The sequence below is a fragment of the Silurus aristotelis genome, assembly GCF_946808225.1.
Source record: "Silurus aristotelis genome assembly, chromosome: 20".
Lineage (NCBI taxonomy): Eukaryota > Metazoa > Chordata > Actinopteri > Siluriformes > Siluridae > Silurus > Silurus aristotelis.
In genome coordinates, this window is record NC_139593.1 from 3,255,613 (window position 1) to 3,271,973 (window position 16,361).

At 46.2% G+C, this 16,361-nt stretch overlaps 1 protein-coding gene and 1 long non-coding RNA gene across 3 annotated transcripts in view; one reads left to right on the forward strand and one right to left on the reverse strand.

The window, feature by feature from the left end:
* LOC310715876 (complement C3-like) overlaps positions 1 to 16,361 on the reverse strand; it is a 90,827-nt gene that overhangs the window by 38,927 nt on the left and 35,539 nt on the right. The gene's annotated exons all lie outside the window — the stretch shown is intronic.
* On the forward strand, positions 7,682 to 8,793 carry LOC310715930. The gene is made up of 2 exons (XR_014530448.1): positions 7,682 to 7,783; positions 8,465 to 8,793. It is a non-coding gene; the product is annotated as an uncharacterized lncRNA (long non-coding RNA).

Sequence of the window (16,361 nt, forward strand, 5' to 3'; positions counted from 1 at the left end):
AGAAGAGACCCTATTCACTGTGAGTTGATGTGAGTTGCAGTGCCTAATGTGAAGTGAACACGTGTGATCATTTGAAGTGACTGAATTGTGCACTGGTGTGGAAACTGTAATATTGTGTCTGCCCGTTCCCCAGTTGACTACTCGTGGGTTCTGAAGGTCAAACTGAAATTAATTACCTGCTGTGTGCTGAGCATATGCTGTACAGGAATGCAGCTCTATTCTGTCTGAGTCGAAGAGGATTTATGAGAGATCTATGCATCGCCGTTCTGTGGTAAGAAGACCCAGTTGTTGACTGTCGAATCCTGTACTTACCACTGTTGTTCTGTGAACCTAGAGAAACTGTCCTTCGCCATTGAATGCTGCCATCACTGCTCTGTGGTAAGAAGACCCAGGTATTGATTGTCAAATCCTGTACTCACCACTGTTGTTCTGTGAACCTAGAGAAACTGTCCTTCGCCATTGAATGCTGTCGCTACTGTCCTGTGGAAAGAAGACCCAGCTGTTGACTGTTGAAACCTGTATTCACCACTGTGGTTCTGTGAACATAGAGAAACTGCCCTCCGCCATTGAATGCTGCCATCACTGCTCCGTGGTAAAAAGACCTAGTTATTGATTGTCAAATCCTGTACTCACCACTGTTGTTCTGTGAACCTAGAGAAACTGTCCTTCGCCATTGAATGCTGCTACTACTGCCCTGTGAAAAGAAGACCCAGTTGTTGACCGTTGAAACCTGTACTCACCACTGTGGTTTTGTGAACATAGAGAAATTGCCCTCTGCTATTGCATGCTGCCATCACTGCCCTGTGGTAAGAAAATCTCGTTGTTGATTGTCAAATCCTGTATTTACCACGGTTATTCTGTGAACATAGAGAAACTGTTCTCTGCCATTGGATGCTGCCACTACTGTCCTGTGAAAAGAAGACCCAGCTTTTGACTGTTGAAACCTGTACTCACCACTGTGGTTCTGTGAACATAGAGAAACTGCCCTCTGCCATTGAATGCTGCCATCACTGCCCTGTGGTAAGGAAATCTAGTTGTTGATTGTCAAATCCTGTATTCACCACGGTTGTTCTGTGAACATAGCGAAATTGTCCTCTGCCATTGGATGCTGACACTACTTCTCTGTGGTAAGATCTTGTTGTTGATTGTTAAATCCTGTACTCACCACGGTTGTCCTGTGCACGTAGAGAAATTGTCCTCTGCCAGTGGAGACGGCCATCACTGTTCTGTGAGGAAGTAACTGTCCGTCGCTGTATTTCAATGGCCATCGGCTTGTGGAAGGGGAGTGGCCCCCAGCTAGCGGGTGCGTCCCGTGGAGGGAACGAGAGAGCTCCCCGGTTGCCATCTACGACGGACTATTGTATTGCATCAGATGACCCCCTGCCCGATCCTTCTCCCCTATCCCAAAAAGAGGTGACACTCGAATGATTGATGCTGTCCTGTGAGAAGAGCAACCCTTTCCCTCGTTGTTAATTTCCTACCAGTGCCTGCCGCAACCCCTATCTCCGGTTGAAGAGGAGCCGCTGTGCGGATCCTTACCTGTGTCTGCTCCATTACTCATCTTTGGCCGAAGAGGAGTTGCTGTGTGAATCCTTATCGGTGCTTGTTCCATTACTTACTTCCGGCCGAAGAGGAACTGTTGTCTGAACCCTTACCATTGTCTGCTCCATTGTTTGCTTCTGTCCGTCCGAAGAGGGATCGTTGTGCGAACTTCCCACGCAACCCGGTAAAAGAGAGGGGAGGATCAGTCGGTGGATTTTAGTTTGAGATGGGACTTATTTCAACTAAATAAAATACAAGTTTTTGATGTTAATTACCTTGTCTGGTCTGTTGGTGTCTCTGGGTAACTCCTCGAGGTGGTACGTTGTGAAGGGGAGGGAAGGCCACCCCCGCCTGTGACAGATTTGGCGTAGTCGGCAGGATTTCCACATTGAGTTGAGCGACCAGAGATCTCTTATGGCAGACGAAGAATTGCCTGCGGCCCGGCCCCAAGTTATGCCCATCTTTATGGGAGCCCCTTGTGCCCAACTATATGGAGGACTCGGGTCGGAATTGAGCTTATCGGAGTGGAAGGCTCAGGTTGAGTATCTGGCGGGACTCCAGGGATTGAGTGCCCCACAGAGGTTACAGTTCGTTTTGAATTCACTTGAAGGAGAAGCCAGGAGAGAAGTGCAGGCCGCACCAGAAGCGACTCGAGCTACATCACAAGCTGTGTATAACTTCTTGACCGGGCAGTATGGTGATGCCATAGAGAGAAGAAAGAACTGAGTCCTCCGGACAAGAACCCAAGCAAACCGAACGGGCCTTTGCTCTACGATTGCGGTCGCAGTTTACTAGGCTGAAAGAGAGGCGTGACCATGGCCTGGGTGGTGAAGAGACCTTGTTGCGAGACCAATTTCTCCTGGGTCTCCGGGAGGGCCCCTTCGTCAGAGCTTGCGTGTACAGCTCCGCCGAGATCCTGAGCTGACGTTCGAGGATTTGCGAAGGGAGGCCCTGGCTTTGGAGATGGATCATGCGGAGACAGCGGACCCCTCCGTTTGTATGGCCGCCAGACGAACGATCGATTCCACTCTTCCTGGGCCGTCCGATTGGAATCAGGCCCTATGTGCAGAACTCATGAAGGAGGTGCGGGAACAAATGACAGAGTTGTCCAAGACCTTTCTGGAGGAGTTTCGCCGGGAGCGGCCAAATCTGCTGCCCTTGCTTCAAGAGCGTTCTTACTCGGACGGGTGTCGAGACCCAGGAAGGCGTCCAATTCGGTCTGCTGGCCCTAGATTCCAATGGGACGTGCAGGGTCGCCCGATTTGTAATGGCTGTGGAGAGCCGGGACACTATAGTTGCCAGTGCGGTTCTTGCCGGGGTTCGCAGGGGAGATTCAGGTGAACGGTGTCAAGGTCCGATGTCTAGTGGATACCGGGTCCCAAGTTACTCTATTTTTCGAGAGTTTGTCTAAAGAACTGTTCAATGCTCAATGTTTACAGGAGGCGGAGGCCCCTTGGCTCACCTTGCGAGGAGCAAACGGTCTAGACATTCCTTATGTTGGATACCTGGTCACGGACTTGGAGATTCATGGGATTACGGTACCACAGAAAGGAGTTGTGGTCGTCCGGGACCCTTGTTTGGGGACGCATCGAGCCCTTTTGGGCATGAATGTCATTTCAGAGTGTTGGGAGAAACTGTTCCAAACCAGGCCTATTCGAACTGCCCCGAGATACGTGAGTGGGAATGTATTGTTGCAGATTGTCGCCGGGTTCATACGGCCAGTTCCCAAGAAGATCGTGAAGGCACAGGCCGGGTTACTTGTCGATATGCTCTTTCTGTCCCGGCCCGGAGTGAAGCTGTGATTTGGGCTCGGTTGCCCGCTCGGATGTTTGGACCAGAAGATTGGGTGCTCGTGGAGCCCCATTTGGATTGTCAAGTGGTGGAGGTGGCTCGAGGTTTGGCCGCTGTTCGGCGGGGCCGAGTCGTCGTGAGGATAGGGAATGTACATCCTTATCCGGTTAACTTGTATCGCCATCAACGATTGGCCCGAGTGACCTCGGTGGGCCCCCAGCAAGTGAGGGATGGTGGAGGAGTTAACTTCTGTCAAGTGAGCTCTACGGTGGTCGAGGTGGCCCTGAGTGAATCAGCCCATGGACTCCTTGAGGGAGGGTATGCCGGCCCATCTTTTAGGGGAATCCCTGCGGGGAGAGGGCTGGAAGAGAGGCAGACGCAACAGCTTCAGGCATTCTTGGCGAAGTGGCAGCACCTATTCTCTACACACGATGAAGACTATGGCCGTACTGACGCTGTGAAACATCAGATTCCTCATGGTGCTGCTACACCAAGCAGAGAAAGATATCGTCCGGTGCCACCCACTCTTTACTCCGAGGTTCGTACCCTGTTGCTGGGGATGCTGGAGAAGGGGATCATTCGTGAGAGCAGCAGCCCTTGGGCGGCCCCTATCGTCTTGGTACGAAAGAAGACCGGTGCTTGGAGGTTCTGTGTAGATTACCGTAGACTGAACCAAGTGACCAAGAAGGATGCCTTTCCGCTGCCGCGGCTCGAGGATTCTCTCACCAGCCTGACTCAAGCCGCCTGGTATTCCACCTTAGATCTGGCCAGCGGGTATTGGCAGGTGCAGGTGGAGGAGGGAGATAGAAAAAAGACCGCGTTTACAACTCCCTTTGGGCTCTTTGAGTGGGATCGGATGCCCTTTGGCCTTTGCAACGCCCCAGCCACTTTCCAACGACTGATGCAGTGGTGTCTGGGTGGCCAGCTGGTGGACACTACGTTAGTATACCTAGACGATGCCATTGTTTACTCCCCGGACTTTGAATCCCATCTCCAACATTTAGAACAGGTGTTCCAGGCGATGGAGAAGTACGGACTGAAGCTACAGCCGGACAAATGCCAACTGTTTCGCAAAAAAGTGACATTTCCGGGCCACTGCGTGGGTGCCTCTGGAGTCTCTGCGGACCCCGAAAAAGTATCAGCTGTCCAAGGATGGAGTGCGCCTAAGACAGTGCGGCAAGTGAGATCCTTCCTGGGCTTCGTAGGGTATTATCGGCGATTTATTAAAGACTTCTCCAAGATCGCCAAACCGTTTAAAAAGCTTCTGGCGGGTTCAGGCCGTCCCCGCGGTCGTGGGTCCCCTCCTGTTGCTTGGGATTCCACATGTGATGTGGCCTTTCAGAGGCTCAAGCAAGAGCTATTACAGGCTCCGATCTTGGCATATGCAGACTTTACCCAGCCTTTTGTTCTGTACACCGATGCTAGTAACCTTGGCCTGGGAGCAGTATTGGCCCAGTGGCAACAGGGAGTGGAGCGGGTCATCGCCTACGCAAGCCGAAGTCTTCACCCCGCCGAACGAAATGATTCCAATTACAGTTCATTTAAACTTGAGTTGTTGGCTATGAAGTGGGCCATGAGCGAGAAATTTAAGGATTACCTGTGGGGAGCCAAGGTACTCGTAATAACTGATAACAACCCTTTGGTCCACTTACGAACAGCTAAGTTGGGGGCAGTTGAACAACAGTGGGTAGCGCAACTGGCTAATTATGACTACCAACTCCAGTATCGACCGGGCCGGGAGCACATTAATGCTGATGTGTTGTCTAGACTCCCTGAGGCCGAAAGTTGTCTGTTGGAGCCGCTGGAGGAGTGTGAAGTGGGGCTTATGGTGGGATGATGGAAGCACCTGGGCACCAGCAAGAGACAGTCCCCGTTAGTTGGGGCTGGGATCCGCAGCGGTGGAAGGAAAGGCAGGAGGGAGATGCTGAGTTGATGAAGATATGGTCCTGGCTGACGCAGGGGTTATGGCCAGAGGTGGTGGAGCGTCGAGCCCAGACATGGGTAGTGAAGAAACTCCTTGGGCAGTGGGAGAGGCTCTATCTCAGAGAGGGGGTGGTTTGCCGATCCATCTGAGACCCCGTGCTGGGTGAAACTGTAGGCCAGGTGGTGGTACCTGAAGGGCAGGTTCAAGCCCTTTTACGGGCTTACCATACCCAGTTAGGACATCAAGGGAAAGAGAGGACGGTGTCTTTGTTGCGGAGAAATTTCTATTAGCCAGGGATGGAGGCGTCTGTGAACTTGTTTATCCAGAAATGCCCACGCTGCACGCTCTTCAAGACGAGGAAAGGGGTTCGAGCCCCATTGGCCCCCATATGAGCCAGGGCCCCTTTACACATTGTGGCCATGGATTACTTGACGTTGGGTCGACCGATAGATCGCTTCCAGAACATTCTAGTGGTAACTGACCTGTTCACAAAATATGATTGGGCCATTCCTACCTTAGACCAGACTGTCACCACTAATGCAAATGCCCTGTGGAAGATCGTATTCCAGCCGTTTGGGTGTCCAGAGACTCTTCACTCGGATCAGGGGCCAAACTTCGAATCTGAGGTTGTACGGGAGTTGTGCCAGCTCTATGGGTGTAAAAAGACGCATACCACGCCATATCACCTCCAGGAAAACGGAGGGTGTGAGCGGTTCAACCAGACGTTGCTGGGCCTATTGGGGACGTTGGATACGGATCGTCAGAGTAATTGGGTCGATAGTCTTCCCGCGCTGGTACAGGCCTACAACAATAGTGTGCACAGCACCACTGGTTATGCTCCAACGTAACTGATGTTTGGGAGACATGTGCGTCTCCCCACAGATCTACTACTTGGAACAGCTGGGGTTGGAGATGATCTGACGGATTGGGTAGGCAGACATCATCAGCGACTCCACTCGGCGTACGAACGGGTCACTGATCGAATCAACATAGCCTCTGCTAAGAACAAGCGGTTGTATGACCGGACGGCCCGAGAGGCTCCGTTATTGCCCGGGGAGAGAGTTTTGGTACGGGACAATCGACGCCAAGGAAAGGGCAAACTGAGTGATCGGTGGGAGGCCCTGCCTTATGTGGTACAAAGTCAACAACGTCCCGACCAGCTGGTTTATACCATCCGCCCTGAGGGAAAGTCAGGCCCGGAGCGGGTGATACATCGGAATTTAATCCGCCCCTATCCAAACTATCCAAAGCCTACAGTAGAAGCTCCGACTGTCCCGGTGGCACCTAGGCCACCCTTAGTAGGTTGGGCAGTGGTTCCAAGGGGCCTGAACGTCGAACCAAGAGGGGAAGACCCCGCCTCGCCACCAAGACGTTCCCAACGGGACAACAGAGGGCAGCCCCCTGCGAGATATGGAGACTGGCTCCTTGGGCCTCGTTCTAGGGACTAGAACGGATTGGTGGGAGAGGATGTCACGGGGTGACGAATAAGTGGAACTGTCCTTCCCCATTCTTGATTCCAGTGGGAGCGAGTTTAATGTAACACCAGAACGGTTCCGGGTCTTTTCCGTGTAAACAGGCTGACGGAGCTTGCTAATGAGGGAATGAGTGGCAGCTGGGCAATGAGCAGAGATTGGGCCACGAGGGATATGGATTTGTGAGGGGGATTATAAAAGGATCCGGTTGATGTGTAGGAGGGGAGAAACTTTGGAGCGAAATCTTTGGGGTTGATGCAGACTGGAGGAAATCTTTGGTTGTTGATCTGTTGATCCCGTCGAGCAGTACACGAGGGGGCAGATCCTTAAAGGACGGGAAAGACTGTATGCAGAGTTCTGTTGTGAAGCCTTTCAATGTCAGTTGTGTTCCCATAGTCAACCACCTACACAGCTTGGATGCACAGTTTGTCAGTTGAGCGGAGAGAGTTGGTCGGGACCACGAGAAGAGACCCTATTCACTGTGAGTTGATGTGAGTTGCAGTGTCTAATGTGAAGTGAACACGTGTGATCATTTGAAGTGACTGAATTGTGCACTGGTGTGGAAAATGTAATTTTGTGTCTGCCCGTTCCCCAGTTGACTACTCGTGGGTTCTGAAGGTCAAACTGAAATTAATTAACTGCTGTGTGCTGAGCATATGCTGTACAGGAATGCAGCTCTATTCTGTCTGAGTCGAAGAGGATTTATGAGAGATCTATGCATCGCCGTTCTGTGGTAAGAAGACCCAGTTGTTGACTGTCGAATCCTGTACTTACCACTGTTGTTCTGTGAACCTAGAGAAACTGTCCTTCGCCATTGAATGCTGCCATCACTGCTCTGTGGTAAGAAGATCTAGTTGTTGATTGTTAAATCCTGTATTTACCACGGTTGTTCTGTGAACATATAGAAACTGTCCTCTGCCATTGAATGCTGTCGCTACTGTCCTGTGGAAAGAAGACCCAGCTGTTGACTGTTGAAACCTGTACTCACCACTGTGGTTCTGTGAACATAGAGAAATTGCCCTCTGCTATTGCATGCTGCCATCACTGCCCTGTGGTAAGAAAATCTAGTTGTTGATTGTCAAATCCTGTATTTACCACGGTTGTTCTGTGAACATAGAGAAACTGTCCTCTGCCATTGGATGCTGCCACTACTGTCCTGTGGAAAGAAGACCCAGCTGTTGACTGTTGAAACCTGTACTCACCACTGTAGTTCTGTGAACATAGAGAAACTGCCCTCTGCCATTGAATGCTGCCATCACTGCCCTGTGGTAAGGAAATCTAGTTGTTGATTGTCAAATCCTGTATTCACCACGGTTGTTCTGTGAACATAGAGAAACTGTCCTCTGCCATTGGATGCTGCCACTACTGCTCTGTGGTGAGGAGATCTAGTTGTTGATTGTCAAATCCTGTACTCACCACGGTTGTTCTGTGCACGTAGAGAAATCGTCCTCTGCCAGTGGAGACGGCCATCACTGTTCTGTGAGGAAGTTACTGTCCGTCGCTGTATTTCAACGGCCGTCGGCTTGTGGAAGGGAAGTGGCCCCCAGCTAGCGGGTGCGTCCCGTGGAGGGAACGAGAGAGCTCCCCGGTTGCCATCTACGACGGACTATTGTATTGCGTCAGATGACCCCCTGCCCGATCCTTCCCCCCTATCCCAAAAAGAGGTGACACTCGAATAATTGATGCTGTCCTGTGAGAAGAGCAACCCTTTCCCTTGTTGTCAATTTCCTACCAGTGCCTGCCGCAACCCCTATCTCCGGTTGAAGAGGAGCCGCTGTGCGGATCCTTACCTGTGTCTGCTCCATTACTCATCTTTGGCCGAAGAGGAGTTGCTGTGCGAATCCTTATCGGTGCTTGTTCCATTACCTACTTCCGGCCAAAGAGGAACTGTTGTCTGAACCCTTACCAGTGTCTGCTCCATCGTTTGCTTCTGTCCGTCCGAAGAGGGATCGTTGTGCGAACTTCCCACGCAACCCGGTAGAAGAGAGAGGAGGATCAGTCGGTGGATTTTAGTTTGAGATTGGACTTATTTTAACTAAATAAAATACAAGTTTTTGATGTTAATTACCTTGTCTGGTCTGTTGGTGTCTCTCCTCGAGGTGGTACGTTGTGAAGTGGAGGGAAGGCCACTCCGGCCTGTGACACTTTCATCCAATCTTCTCTCTCTCTGATTTTCCTCATTCATCAGCTGCTCAAAATACTCCCTCCACCTTCTCAACACACTCTCCTCACTAGTCAACACATTTCCCTCTCCATTCTTTATTGCTCTAACTTGCAGCACATCCTTCCCAGCTCGGTCCCTATGCCTGGCCAATCGGAACAAATCCTTTTCTCCCTCCTTAGTGTTCAACCTCTCATACAGCTCCTCACATGCCTTTTCCTTGGCTTTCGCCACATCCCTCTTCAACTGCAGCCGCATCTCCTTGTACTCCTGCCTACTTTTCTCATCACTCTGTTTATCTCACTTCTGTTTTCAGCAATTGTACTCCAGTCTGTGTATGAAACCCTTTCCTGAAATGTGAAATCTGCCTCTGCGGGCCACACCTTGATGGTTCTAACTGATGGCTTTACCCGGTTGATGAGGGGTGAATATTTGGGGGTGAGAAACAAAGAGAGGTGATCTGACTGTTCCAGGTGGGGGTCGCAACGTAAGCTCCAGTCATGTTTGTGTATACATGGTCTAAAGTTTTGTTCCCTCTGGTGTGACAAGAAACATGCTGATGAAATTTTAAAAGCACTGCCTTTAATTTTGAGTGATTAAAATCTCCCACAACAATAAACGCAGCTTCTGGGTGAACAGTCTGTTGTTTACTTATGGCCACATAAAGTTCTGTCATAGCGAGCTTAGCATCAGCATCGGGGGGAATGTAAGCAGCAGTAATAATAGTGAAGGTGAATTCCCATGGTAGATAAAACGGTCTGCATTTAACCATGAGAAACTCCAGGTTAGCTGAAGAATGACTCTCGACAATAACAGAGTTTGTGCACTAAGCTTTGTTAACATAAATGCAATCCACCGCCTCTGGTCTTACCGGAGCCATCTAATGTCCTATCCACCCGGAGTGTGTGTCGTCCCGCTAGCTCAATAGCGTTGTCTGGAATGCCGTTGTGTTTCCGTGAAGATCATGACATTACAGTTCCGAAGTGATGCTGAGACAAATTTCCTCCATTTTTTTTACCAGTGACCAAACATTGGCGGGGAAGATGCTGGGTAAGGAGAGCCGATGTGGTGTTAGCTTTAGCTTAGCTTTCACTCCACCACGCTTCCCCCACCTTTGTTTACGATCTCGATGTTTTAAATGGAGAACTATCCAGGTTATTGCAAGTAAATTATGGTGTGCCACAAGGTTCAGTTCTAGGACCCCTGCCTTTCCACAATATACATGGTTCCCTTGGGAAAGGATTAGCCTTCACTGTTATGCTGATGATACCCATTTGTATATCTCATCAAAACCAGACAAAACATCTCACCTGGCCAGGTTAACTGAGTGTATTAAAGAATTAAAAGATTGATTGACTCATAACTTTCTATCATTATATTTTGATAACACCAAAAACTGGTACACAGAAGCTCCAGCATTTTATCCTGTAACTACTAGTTCAACAGTAAAAGAATTGGTAGTTAGACACCAACTTGTCTTTTGAAAATCTTCTTCCACCTTAGATATAGTGCTAAGCTGAAAAACATGTTGTCTATATCTGATGCAGAGAAGCTTGTCCATGCGTTCATGACCTCCAGACTGGACTATTCTAATGCATTGCAAAATGCTTGTTTATATTAGAAACAGCAGCTATGCTTATTCCTTTTGAGATTGATAGAGAGAGAGAGAGAGAGAGAGAGAGAGAGAGAGAGAGAAGAAAATGCATGAAAAATAAATGATGTGTTTCCCAAAATGTGCAGGAAGAGAAGTCACTAAAATCATGGACATGTCAAAGGAATGACTGCATAAGGACACAAACCCTGCTGTGAGTCTTATATATGCACACACACACACACACTGGGATCTATACTCTAAAGTTTGTGGACACTCGGCCATAAGATTGTGTTTTTTGGACATCCCATTCAAAATGTAGTCCCTGTTTGCTATTCTAATATCTTTCACTCTTCTGGGAAGATGGTCCACTAGATTTTAGAGTGTGCTTGTGAAGATCTTTGGAAATTCAATCATCCACAAGGATTTAATCAACAATTCATAATGTTAGTAAAGTCAGGTAGTGATGTAGGTGATGTGAAGAGGCCTGGGGTGCAGTCAGTATCCACATTTATTCCAAAGGTGTTCAATAGGGTTAAGTTCAGAGCTCTATAGTGGGAGATCTTCCACTCTGATATATATAAAGCATATATATTAATGGACCTGGCTTTGTGCACAGGGGCATCGCCATGTCTCTCCCAGGAGGATCTGAACATGTCTCTGTCCTGGGGTCAATCAGAGGTGCATTCGGTCAATTTTGTCATTAACCACAGAGAGCTCCTGTAGCTTAACTGCTGAAGAAGTTCATGCTGTTAATGATCCATATGACACGACTGTTATAGCAGCAAAAGTGGACAAACACAATATTAGTCAGGTGGTGATAATGTTACACCACATCGGTGTAAGCTGATCACCAGTGATCTGAAGGAGGTTTACAGATTAAGGTGATGTTTTAGAGCAAGAGACCTGTACCTGTATCATTTCCTTAACCAAAAAAACTTTGTTAGGAATTTGAGTTTTGGGAACGAGGGATGAGTTCAACCTACAGGACCCTAAGAACTTTATTTAAATCATGGGCTTGAGTTATAGGAAAATAACTTTTATCTGCTACTCACGTGTGTGTGCATGTGCATGTGCATGTGTGTTTGTGTGTGTGTGTGTATGTATATATATATATATATATATATATATATATATATATATATATATATATATATATATATATATATATATACAGTGAGGAAAATAAGTATTTGAACACCCTGCTATTTTGCAAGTTCTCCCACTTAGAAATCATGGAGGGGTCTGAAACTGTCATCGTAGGTGCATGTCCACTGTGAGAGACATAATCTAAAAAAAAAAAAATCCAGAAATCACAATATATATTTTTTAAACTATTTATTTGTATGATACAGCTGCAAATAAGTATTTGAACACCTGTCTATCAGCTAGAATTCTAAACCCTCAAAGACCTGTTAGTCTGCCTTTAAAATGTTCACCTCCACTACATGCTAGTAAATTATGGCGTGCCACAAGGGTCAGTTCTGGGACCCCTGCTTTTTACAATATACATGCTTCCATTAGGAAATATTATTAGAAGGCATGGAATTAGCTTCCATTGTTATGCTGATGATACCCAGCTATATATTTCATCCAAACCAGGCGATACAGCTCAATTAGCTCGCATAACTGAGTGTGTTGAAGAAATAAGAGATTGGATGACCCATAACTTTCTGCTATTAAATTCTGATAAAACGGAGATTTTGCTCATCGGCCCAAAAAATAGTACACAGAAGCTCCAGCATCTCAGCCTGCATTTAGACGGTTGTTCTGTAACTACTAGTTCAACGGTAAAAGACCTGGGAGTTATTTTAGACAGCAACTTATCTTTCAAAAATCACATCAATCAAGTTACAAAAACAGCCTTCTTTCACCTTAGAAATATTTCTAAGCTAAGAAATATGTTATCTATATCTGATGCAGAGAAGCTCGTCCATGCGTTTATGACCTCTAGAATAGACTACTGTAATGCATTACTAGGTGGATGTCCTGCATCATTAATAAACAAGCTTCAGTTAGTTCAGAATGCCGCAGCAAGAGTTCTTACTAGGTCAAGAAAATACGATCATATAACCCCAATCTTATCGTCCCTACATTGGCTTCCTATTAAGTTTCGAATAGACTACAAACTACTGCTACTCACTTATAAAGCACTAAATGGTTTGGCTCCCATGTATCTATCCAGTCTTTTAACACGCTACAATCCGTCACGCTCCCTGAGATCTCAAAACTCTGGGCTTCTAGTAGTTCCTAGAATAGCAAAGTCCACTAAAGGCGGTAGAGCATTTTCACATTTAGCTCCTAAACTCTGGAATAGTCTTCCTGACAGTGTTCGGGGTTCAGACACACTCTCCCAGTTTAAGTGCAGATTAAAAACATATCTTTTTAGCAAAGCCTACACATAACACACATCACACACATCACATCACAACCTTGTGCTCCAGAACATCTGATCACATGCACATTATCAACTTGTGCTGTTAATATCATGAACAGCAGCTACGCTAATTCCTCTCCACTGCTTCTCTTTCTCTCCCCATCCCGAGACATCCTGAGGTTTGGCCAGCTCCAGTCACGTCCCACCTCGTGAAGATTATGGACCTATGGATGATCATGGAGAAGTAGATGCCGAGTGTTTAAAGGCCCTGGCATGGAGAAGCTGATGCTGGATCTATGATGATCACAAATTGTTCTGTATTGTTGAAAGATTTATGACCAAACTTTTGATGTCACCCATATGAGGATGGGTTCCCCTTTGAGTCTTGTTCCTCTCAAGGTTTCTTCCTCATATCATCTAAGGGAGTTTTTCCTTGCCACTGTCGCCACGGCTTGCTCATCAGGGACAAACGCACACCATTCACCTTCACTGTTGTTTTCTGTAAAGCTGCTTTGAGACAATGTCTGTTGTGAAAAGCGCTATACAAATAAACTTGACTTGACTTGACTTGACTAAATTCGATGCACCTGTTTAAGGTCGTTAGCTGCATAAAGACACCTGTCCACCCCATACAATCAGTAATAATCCAACTACTAACATGGCCAAGACCAAAGAGCTGTCCAAAGACACTAGAGACAAAATTGTACACCTCCACAATGCTGGTGTCGTCTAAAGTGTCCATGTGCAGTATGTCGTAAAAAGTGTCCATGTGCGGTATGGTGTGGTATAAAATATAAAGTGCACTGTGATGTGCGAGTCCAGAGTTTAAAGTATCGTGGTGCAAAAGGTGAGATATGTACAGAGAAGAAGTGTGATGATGGAGAGAGTGGGCCAGTTTTTAGATCCTGGGTGTTTCCTGGTTTAAACTGCGAATAGCCTGCGGAAAGAAACTCCTCCTCATTCTCTCTGTGTTTGCTTTCAGGGAGCTAAAGTGTTTCCCTGAACGCAACAGAAAAGAGTCCATTATTGGGATGGCTGAGGTCCAATAATGTATATTGGTCCGATGTGTGTGTGTGTGTGTATATATATATATATATATATATATATATATATATATATATATATATATATATATATATATATATATATATATATATATATATATATATATATAGTGAGGAAAATAAGTATTTGAACACCCTGCTATTTTGCAAGTTCTCCCACTTAGAAATCATGGAGGGGTCTGAAATTGTCATCGTAGGTGCATGTCCACTGTGAGAGACATAATCTAAAAAAAAAATCCAGAAATCAAAATGTATGATTTTTTTACTATTTATTTGTATGATACAGCTGCAAATAAGTATTTGAACACCTGTATATCAGCTAGAATTCTGACCCTCAAAGACCTGTTAGTCTGCCTTTAAAATGTCCACCTCCACTACATTTATTTAATTTATTCCTAAATTAGATGCACCTGTTTGAGGTCGTTAGCTGCATAAAGACACCTGTCCACCCCATACAATCAGTAAGAATCCAACTACTAACATGGCCAAAACCAAAAAGCTGTCCAAAGACACTAGAGACAAAATTGTACACCTCCACAAGGCTGGAAAGGGCTACCTGGAAATTGCCAAGCAGCTTGGTAAAAAAGGTCCACTGTTGGAGCAATCATTAGAAAATATAAGAAGCTAAACATGACTGTCAATCTCCCTCGGACTGGGGCTCCATGCAAGATCTCACCTCGTGGGGTCTCAATGATCCTAAGGAAGGTGAGAAATCAGCCCAGAACTACACGGGAGGAGCTGGTCAATGACCTGAAAAGAACTGGGACCACCATTTCCAAGGTTACTGTTGGTAATACACTAAGACGTCATGGTTTGAAATCATGCATGGCACGGAAGGTTCACCTGCTTAAACCAGCACATGTCCAGGCACGTCTTAAGTTTGCCAATGACCATTTGGATGATCCAGAGAAGTCATGGGAGAAAATCATGTGGTCAGATGAGACCAAAATAGAACTTTTGGGTCATAATTCCACTAAACGTGTTTGGAGGAAGAAGAATGATGAGTACCATCCTAAGAACACCATCCCTACTGTGAAGCATGGGGGTGGTAGCATCATGCTTTGGGGGTGTTTTTCTGCACATGGGACAGGGCGAATGCACTGTATTAAGGAGAGGATGACCGGGGCCATGTATTGCGAGATTTTGGGGAACAATCTCCTTCCCTCAGTTAGAGCATTGAAGATGTGTCGAGGCTGGGTCTTCCAACATGACAATGACCCGAAGCACACAGCCAGGATAACCAAGGAGTGGCTCTGTAAGAAGCATATCAAGGTTCTGGCGTGGCCTAGCCGGTCTCCAGACCTAAACCCAATAGAGAATCTTTGGAGGGAGCTCAAACTCCGTGTTTCTCAGCGACAGGCCAGAAACCTGACTGATCTAGAGAAGATCTGTGTGGAGGAGTGGGCCAAAATCCCTCCTGCAGTGTGTGCAAACCTGGTGAAAAACTACAGGAAATGTTTGACCTCTGTAAATGCAAACAAGGGCTACTGTACCAAATATTAACATTGACTTTCTCAGGTGTTCAAATACTTATTTGCAGCTGTATCATACAAATAAATAGTTAAAAAATCATACATTGTGATTTCTGGATTTTTTTTTTTTTTAGATTATGTCTCTCACAGTGGACATGCACCTACGATGACAATTTCAGACTTCTCCATGATTTCTGAGTGGGAGAACTTGCAAAATAGCAGGATGTTCAAATACTTATTTTCCTCACTGTGTATATATATAAACGAGAAATAAAATCTAACCGAATATAAAATAAAATAAATGTGATTTTAATAAAAACAGTTAGGTAATCTGTCATATATTTCAGTCCTAAGACATTGAAGTTATTTATAAACGAGTAACAATAGTTTAAAATCTATTCTAAATGTAACAGGAAGCCAGTGTAGGGACCTGAGCACTGGAGTAATGCTTAGATTTTTTGGTTCTGGTCAGAATTCTGGCAGCAGCATTCCGTATGAGCAGCAGATGTCTAATAGTCTTTTTTGGGATTCCAGTAATGAGTCCATTGCAATAATCCACCCTGCTGGTGATAAAAGCATTGACCAAGTTTCTCTAAGTCCTGTCTTGAGACAAAAAATCTAATTCTGGCAATATTTCTGAGATGGTAGTAAGCTGATTTGCTAATTGCTTTCACATGACTACTGAAATTAAGGTCAGACTCTAAAATTACCCCAACTTTATTTTGTGTCTTTAGACCCCTAGAGTGAAGGTATGTGTTAACCTTGAGAGTTTCATCTTTATTTCCAAATACAATGACTTCAGTTTTGTCTTCGTTTAACTGGAGGAAGTTGTGACGCATCCAGCTGTTAATTTCATCAATGCACTTACATAGAGAGTCGATGGGGCTGTAGTCATTGGGTTATAGGGCTAAGTATATTTTGGTGTCATCTGCATAGCTGTGGTAAACAATTTGCTTCTTTTTCAATA